The following is an 8,645-nucleotide window of genomic DNA, read 5'->3' on the forward strand; positions in this document are numbered from 1 at the left end:
CACAAAAATTAACTCTAAATGGATCAAAGACCCAAATGTAAAACCTCAAACTATAAGAATTTTAGAAAGCGCAGGAGACAGACACCCTTATGAAAATTGGAACTGGGAACCAATTCCTATTCAGAACCCTAAAGGCCAATACCTTAAGAAATAAAATATACAAGTGGGACCTCATCAAATTAACGAGCTTCTGCAAAGCAAAAGAAACCATCAAGAGAGCAGGGAGACAGCCCACACGATGAGAAAATATATTACCCAACTGTTCATCTGACAAAGGCCTAACATCTAGGATCTACAAGGAACTCAAATGTACTGAAAGGAAAAAAACAAACAGTCCCTTTAAAAAGTAGGCAAAAGACATGGATAGACACTTCTCAAAAGAAGATCTACGGGCAGCCAACAGACACATGAAAAAGTGCTCAGTCTCACTCATCATCAGAGAAATGCAAATCAAAAATCTAACCCCTGTAAGAATGGCCATCAATAATAAAACAAACAGCAACAGATCCCCGTACTCTTGACCACCTCCACCTGGAGGAGATTTTCTGTCCCACTGAGCTGCAAGGGTTGTGGGAGGGAGTTGGTCATGACTTGTGAATTTTCAGAGATCTCCAATGGTTGTGTTTTAAAATTTTCAGCAGTTATGTTTCTTATCTGGAGAGAAGATAGTCACAGCTCTCCATGCTGCCATTGTGGAAATGCTTCTCTCACCCCCAAAAAACTTTACAGAAACTAGTGAACAGCTGTGGACTGTAGTTTTCCAACTCCTGCTCTAGTCTAATGTATTCCACTATTAGAGCGTGGACATTCTGTGGATACTGGAAAATTCTTTCTGGAGTTCCTCTTTATTGACTTTTTAAACTTCATCCTACACAAACACAGACTACTGTTTAGCCAAAAAGTTAAGGAGACATCTATGGAGACACCTGCAATTCTTCGTGCAGAATCCTCCTCTCTGGTGGTCTTCCTCACAAATTCTACCTGCCTTGGCCCCTTCAATCTCATAACCTTTGTGTCTCCAACTCAGAGTTTGCCATACTCTATTTCCTCCCATGTTTGTGTGCAGAAATTGCCCCTAGGTTTTCTTGCTTTAGCAGAATCACAGCCCTGAGCTGTCTGCTTTCCAATGACTGAATACAGTTGTTCTGTGTATTCTGCCTATTCTTCTGACTTGCACAGAGCACAGTAGCAAAGACTATCAAATTACGGAAGTAATCACCTCACAGAGAAGCTGCTGACAGAGGCAGGAAAAGCCTCAGAGAAAGCTGCCTGCCTGTGTTCATTCCCAAATTCTGTCATGTGTCAAATATTCATTTGCTTCACAGTCCTTTGTCTCCTGGATTCAGGTAAATCCCTGTTCTGAAATTGTCAGGATCCTGCTCTAAGTTTTACATCCATGTCATCCAACTCCCTTATGGGCTCAGTCTCCAACGCTGTCTGCTTTCTTTACAAGTGCTCCTGATGAGGAAGTCACCCAGACTTCAGGGCATCTGGTCAAAGGGAAAGGACAGAAAGTAAAAATGTGTTATGTCCCAATAAAAGGGTAACTTATGTTTTCTGTATCAACAGATCCTGGAAAGGGAGTTCAAGTTCTTGATTTCTTTCCAGAATGAATAAGACTTTGGTGAAACAGAGATGCCCAATGAGAGATTTTTAGCTGAGTGCCTTCAAAACTCATCCTATAGCCTAGAGATCCAGACTACAGAGCTGCAGGATTCAACTGTGTATCTTCGTGCCAGTAGTCATTCCACAGTGGTAAATATTAGCTAATCTTGCTGCACAAACTCATCACAAACACAGCTCAGGAAGCAGTGGTATACTAGGTTGGAAGGAGATAACATAAACTAAATATATATCTCATAAAACACCAAAACAAGAACGCAGGAATTTCTCAGAAACAAATGAATGAAATCTTGGAATTGTGACATGGCTAATTTGACAATTCTTATTTATTTTTATACCTTTTTGACTTCATTATTCTCCCTTATGACAAGGTGTCTCTTGTATTTCTTAGATCTCACACTGATAAGAAGATTGTAAATCAGATGTCAGCCCTCCAGTCACATTAACCAACTTGGCTTTCTCTCATGCTAGACTACTGATCCAAAACACAGAAAAAAGTTGATCCCGCTTTACTCAAGAACACTGTCTTGGAAAGCACAACATTAGCTAAGGGGATTGAGTCATTTTGACTAACATGGTAGCTGGAGACCTAGTGGACCAAAGACTTGAAGGGGTAGAATTAAGCCAGGACATCTGAGAGGTGTATACCTCAAGAGAGGAGTGAGGGATAATTGACACATTTCCTGGAATGCAGAGACCGGAGAAAAGAGAAGGGTTTGGAGAGGGAATCAAATGCTTAGGTTTTGGAGCAATATCTGACCTCATAGAGGCTGCAGTTAATCTCTTTTTAAGGACTTAAACCTAGATAATTTTTAAAGTATTAATTTTAAGTGTGACAACTTTAGAACCCACAAATTCACTAATTGGCTTCAATGGAGCTGAAGGAGGAGAAGAGAATAATGTGTTCCAATGTTTTCACATTGGAAACAATGTGAATGTGTAGACAATGAAAAAATCTTCACGTAAAGGATTCCAGTTGTAATGAGAGGCCACACATCCAACACCAGTGTAAGTGTAAGGAGACTTTATGGCATTAACTCGATCTAGGCAGGTAACTACATGTATGCAGAGGAGTTAGAGAAGTCAAAATACCTCTGTTAAAATTTGGAGATCTAGTCTTGTCACAGAACTGGTCACCAACTACCATGTGTCTTCAGAGAAGTTTATATGTTCTCTCTGGTTGCGTCTGTTCCTATTCCAGTATAAGCTGAACCCAGTTGTCTTATTCCCAGGAGTCCAAATTTACTTCTATTCCTGGGGAACAAAATTTATTCTGATCCCTTGAAACAAAAGCTCTCCCTTTTCTGGTCTATCTAATGTTAAGGCTTCTCATTTCATGCTCCTTTTCTGTCTCTTTAGAAGTAAGAATTCCTTTATGCTCTGCTCTGGGTCCCCACCCAGCCCAATCTTGCTATTGGTAGGCTATTCCTTTGCTTTTGTCACAGATAAAACACTCCTCTAGATGTCATCTTTAGTTTTTTCTTGAAATCTTCCCATTCTTGCACATCCAAAAGACTCATTTTTGTTTATTTGTATGCTTGTTGTCTTTGAAGCATTTGGCAATACTGACTCATGTCCTAACTTATGAAGATGTACTTTTCCTCTGCTTCATTCACATCATCTTTAATTAGGTGTATTACTTATTCTGCATTATTTTTGTTTTTAATGCAGTTTCCAGGACCTAACCTATTCATTTATTATTCTGTTTCCCAGGAAAATACTTGTTCTATTTAAATTTTAACATTCTAGTTTAATGGGAAAGTGGTCATCTTCTTTATTACTTTAGGCTTTTAAAAATTTCTACTCAAAAAAGTTTAAAGCATGATCTGAGACAACTTGTTTCAGTATCACCTGAGGTATAGGTTAAACAGATATATTTTAGGACAGGGCCAGAATTTCAGAGTCAGAATTTCCGTTGATGGGTTTTAGGAATGCATATAATTTTGCCAGTCACCTAGTGATTTCTGTCCATGCTAAAGTTCTGCCTAAAGGATTTCATTAGACTGATAAAATAGCAACTCTTATGTAGTGCTCGACCATTTTGTTCTTCATTTTTCTTGCAGACCTCAAATCCATAGACAGTGGAATTGAAGTTAGGAAATTACTTGCTAATCCAAACTCTGGATTTTTTACCTTGACAGCTGGCTTCACCTCTCTGGGACTCAGTGTCCTTCTCTTGAAAATTAGAGACTTGCACTATTTGGCTTCTAAGCTCTGATATGACTACAACTACTTTACACATGATACACCTTCATTTTCCCCACACATGTGACAAACAGAGCTGCTGTGGAAGACGTTTTCCACCACCTGGAAAACATCAACATAATAATGTATGTAGATAACACATATACAGAGACTATCTGGTTGGAAAAGACATTATAGATTATCCCTAGGTACCACAACATTGTGATTAATTTGAAATGTAGTACATCAAAGAAAATACTGTATACTTTCTGCAGTGTTACTAGGTGGCAGCAAAGGAGCATGTCAGAGAGTCTACCGTGTAGGGCCTGCAGACATTCAGGTTTACAACACTGTCTTGGTTTAGGCTGCTTGTCCTGCCATAATTATTAATTATTTAATTAATTATTATTGTATGCAAAATAATTATTTCACATACAAAAGTGGATTAATTTGGACATTAAACTATAACATCATTGTGGATCATGACACAGATGATAGCATCTCTGTTAAAATTAAGATTTTTACTAATATTGCAGTTTCTCTATTTCTTTTTCTCATTTTAACTAAATCAATTATTTAAATTATAGAATAAACACAAAGCTATCCATGCCACTGGTCTGCTTTTTTCCATTTCACTATGTAAATATATCCCAGCCCTACTTACAGTTTGTATTAATAGGGTTTGTTAAACCTCAGCTTACATACTCAACTGGGTCTCCCTAGTGTCTCCATCATACTCTCCCCAGTACCCACTGCCATTCAGTGTGTTTCAATGTGTCCCAATTTCTACCTGCTAATAAATCTACTAGGAAATTTCCAGATCTCTTTCCTTTGTAGAGAAAAAAAAAAAATCATAGCCTGGCTCAGTGGCTCAGTCTATAATCCCAGCACTTTGAGAGGCCGAGGCGAGTGGATTGCCTGAGTCCATGGGTTTGAGACCAGCCCGGGCAACTTGGCAAGACTTCATCTCTACAATAAAATAAAGGAAAATAAAATAAAATACTGGGCATGGTAGTATGCATCTGTAGTTCCAGCTACTCGGAAGGCTGAGGCAGAAGGATCACTGGAGCCCAGTAGGTGGCCATGAACGTGCCTGCCACTGCACTCCAGCCTGGGTGAAGGAGTGAGACTCCAAATCAAAAAACAAAGAATAAGAAAAGAAAAAAAAAACACATCACTTTTCCTCATTCATCTACTTATACATAAATGTCACCACATAACAATTACAATGAGGTAAAACAAGGCCATTGCTTTGCTAAGCTATGGGCTCTTTGAGCTCTGGCCAGGCCATGTTTCCCCAAGCTTTGGCCCCTACCCCTACCTTGAGGAGATGAATCTCCTCTCTCTCTCTCTCTCTCTCTCTCTCTCCCTCTCCCTCTCTCTCTCTCTCTCTCTCTCTCTCTCTCTCTCTCATTCTCTTTCTCTCTTTCTCTAATTTACATTTGAAATAAACTATATGTTCCAATCTAAAAAAACTTACAATGGGGTAAAATGAGCAATTAAAGTAGAACAGGAGTAAAGAGTCATCATGTATTTATAGGCCATTAAGAGAAACATACCCTCTTTTCCTCTCTAGTCTCCCGTTCATCCTGCTAACATTCTCACTGGCTATAAAAATACTTCACATTCGCTCAGCACTCTACAGTTTACTGAAGAGTGGTCCCTGCATCATCTGTTTCCATTTCACTATGTAAATATATCCCAGCCCTACTTACAGTTTGTATTAATAGGGTTTGTTAAGCCTCAGCTTACATACTCAACTGGGTCTCCCTAGTGTCTCCATCATACTCTCCCCAGTACGCACTGCCTCCTCTTTCCAAAGACTTTAAAACTCTCATATCAAGCCTAGCTTACTCTCTATTTCTCTCCTCTCTGCCAATGCCCATTATTTGAACCAACATTTCTTTTTGTCTCTCTTATTTGATCCTTTTCCGACACATGCCTTCTTCTTGGTCTCGTAAAATCTCTCTCTATTCAATGCTTCTCTCTCAATGACATCACCTTTACTCAACTGCCTCGAAAAATCCTCCAAATGACAGTAACTTTTTTTATTATTATAGATATGCGAGGTAAAAGTAAGGATTAGATACACAAGCAGGTTGTGTGCAAGTGAAATTTGGAACTCCAACTAGCCCTCACTTCCCCTGGCTAAGGATCAGGTACCCTTTGTGATGAACGTGCCCCATCCCTCTCTCTTTCCCTCCCCTGGCAGTGTCCAACCACTGCTGATCCCTCTCTTATGCAAGCATGATTAATGTTCAAGTCCCACTTATGAGTGAGAACATTTGGTATTCAGTTCTTTGTTTTCTGCGATAGATCACTAAGTATGATAGACTCCAACTCCATCCAATTTGCTGTGCATTTCATGATTTTGTTCTTCTTTATGGCTGCATAATATATGTATATGTATCACATTTTCTTTATCCACATAATATCATGTATATGTATCACATTTTCTTTATCCACTTTACTTTTGACGGGCAGTGAGATTGAGTTCATGCTATTTCTATTGTGAATAGTGCTATTGTGAATAGTGCAGCTATAAACATTCATGTGCAGGTGTCTTTTTGGTAGAATGAACTATGTTCTTTCAGGTACATTCTCAGGAGAGGGATTGCTGGATCATATAGAAGGTCAATTTTTAGTTGTTTTAGGAATCACCACACTGCTTTCCACAGATGCTGAACTAGCCTGCACTCCCACCAACGGTGTAGAAGCACTCCCTTTTCTCCGAACCCTCACCAGCATCTGTTGTCTTTTGATTTATTGATGAGGGCTATCCTTACTGGAGTTAAGTGGCATCTTGTTGTGGTTTTTATTTGCATTTCTCTGAAGTAAATCTTCTTTAATAAAACCTTAGCATGTTTTATTTCCACCATTTTCTGTACTTTGATGAAATTTTACATAATAAAAATTTTCCTATAACATGGACAACATATAACAAGATTAAAGATATTCTGGGCTGAGCATGGTGGCTCATGCCTGTAATCCCAGCAGTTTGGGAGGCTGAGGTGGAAGGATCACTTGAGCCCAGAAGTTTGAGGCTAGCCTAGGCAATATAGCAAAATATTAAAAAATTAGAAAAACATGATAGTGCACACCTGTAGTCTCAGCTACTCAGAAGGCAAAGGTGGAAAGACAGCCTAAGCCCAGGAGGTCTAGGCTATAGTGAGCCATGATTGTTCCGCTGCACTCCAGCCTGTGTGACAAAGTGAGATGCTGACTCAAAAAAAAAATATCTTACTCAGGGCTTTAACAACATAACTCTGATAGGTATAAACCTTGAACCCTGCTCACCCATGAATAAAGACATCAACCCCTCTCTCAAAGGAACTATTTGTGTCCATGACTTTGAAGCCCATTCCTGATGTCCCAGGAAGACCCTCAAATGCCCACCCAGATAGCTAAATACTACCTGCCAGGGTCACTAGGAGGTAACTCAGGATGATAGTTAAAGACACAGGCTCTGGCAACAGATCACGTAGACCACAAACTGGTTCCCCTACTCAAAAGCTATGTGAGCATGAACAATTCTGTGAACCTCTCTATGCCTCAATTCTCTTATATAACAGAAGGATTTAGTTAAATGAAATAATTCTTAAAAATTTCTAGTACAGTGTCTGGAAACTAGTAGACTAGTATAAATAGATTTTAGCTACTATGATGATGAGTAATTGTCTAGAATTGCTGTGCTCTGGCTTTTTGCTGAGTTTCCTGATTTCTCTCTCACTGGACCACTGATGTAAGCAACTCCATGGCTGGTTATTTTGTCATTAACACCAGATACTGTGTGATACCTGCCCTGTCTCTACTATTAATCGGAAATGTGCATTTATTTTATCTGCTTCTAAGTGATAAGCAGTCCAGAATGCTCATCCAGCTTCAACCAATCCAGCCATGCTAGGTAATATTAGCATAAGTGTCAAAATTAAGATATGCAGTCAGTACGTGCATGGGACTAGCTCCCTTAATTAGGAATAAGAGAACTAGTAATGCAAGCATTATTATCTCCACTTTAATAGGCAAAGAAAGAGTAATTTGCCCAATTTCTAACAACTACTAATACATATGTTGCAGGGCAAAACTGAATACGAGAGGCCTAAACTCTCTGGACTAACTTTTTCTGCAAGATAACATGAATGACCTTAATTATCTTTCAAAACAAACACATAGTATATCATCACAATGGTTATGTTAAACCAGCTTGAAATCTCCTAGAAGAACATATTCTAATATCCATTAGAGGTGGAAGGGCAAGATGGAGAAAAAATTAGGCAGGTCACCACTTTGTATGAAGTAACATGATAGATACTTTATATGCAAGGGGGAGACCAAAGAAATGGAATTTATTTATAAAAAATTGTGTACTTATTCCTACATGCTTAAACTCCAGTTGCCTTCAAAGTACTCTCCATTTGCTGCAAATACACTTATCAAGACACTTTTTCTACTGCTCAAAACAGTTTTTTAACTCATCAATTTTAATGTCTTTTAGTGCGTCTGCCATTTTTTGTTTCACCTCTTCCACATGGCAAAAGTCCCTTTGAGGACTTTTTTCATTCGGGGAAACAAAAAAAAAATTGCCTGGAATGAGATCAGGTAAATAAGGAGGGTGGGTCACAGAGCCCATGCCATTTTTTTGTCAAAAACTGCTTAACACTCAGCGTTGTGTGAGCAGGTATATTGTCATGGTAGAAGAACCAATCACCTGTTTGCCACTTGGAATGTTTCTTCCACAAATAATGATGCACAACTTTTACCAATGGGTTTCTAGAACACTTGCCTTGCAGGGGAAGTTTGAATTACAAGGATCCTGCCTTCCAAAATAATAATACTTT

Source organism: Carlito syrichta, unplaced genomic scaffold, assembly GCF_000164805.1.
Source record: "Carlito syrichta isolate Samal-C Ts95f unplaced genomic scaffold, Tarsius_syrichta-2.0.1 Scaffold309764, whole genome shotgun sequence".
NCBI classification, from domain to species: domain Eukaryota; kingdom Metazoa; phylum Chordata; class Mammalia; order Primates; family Tarsiidae; genus Carlito; species Carlito syrichta.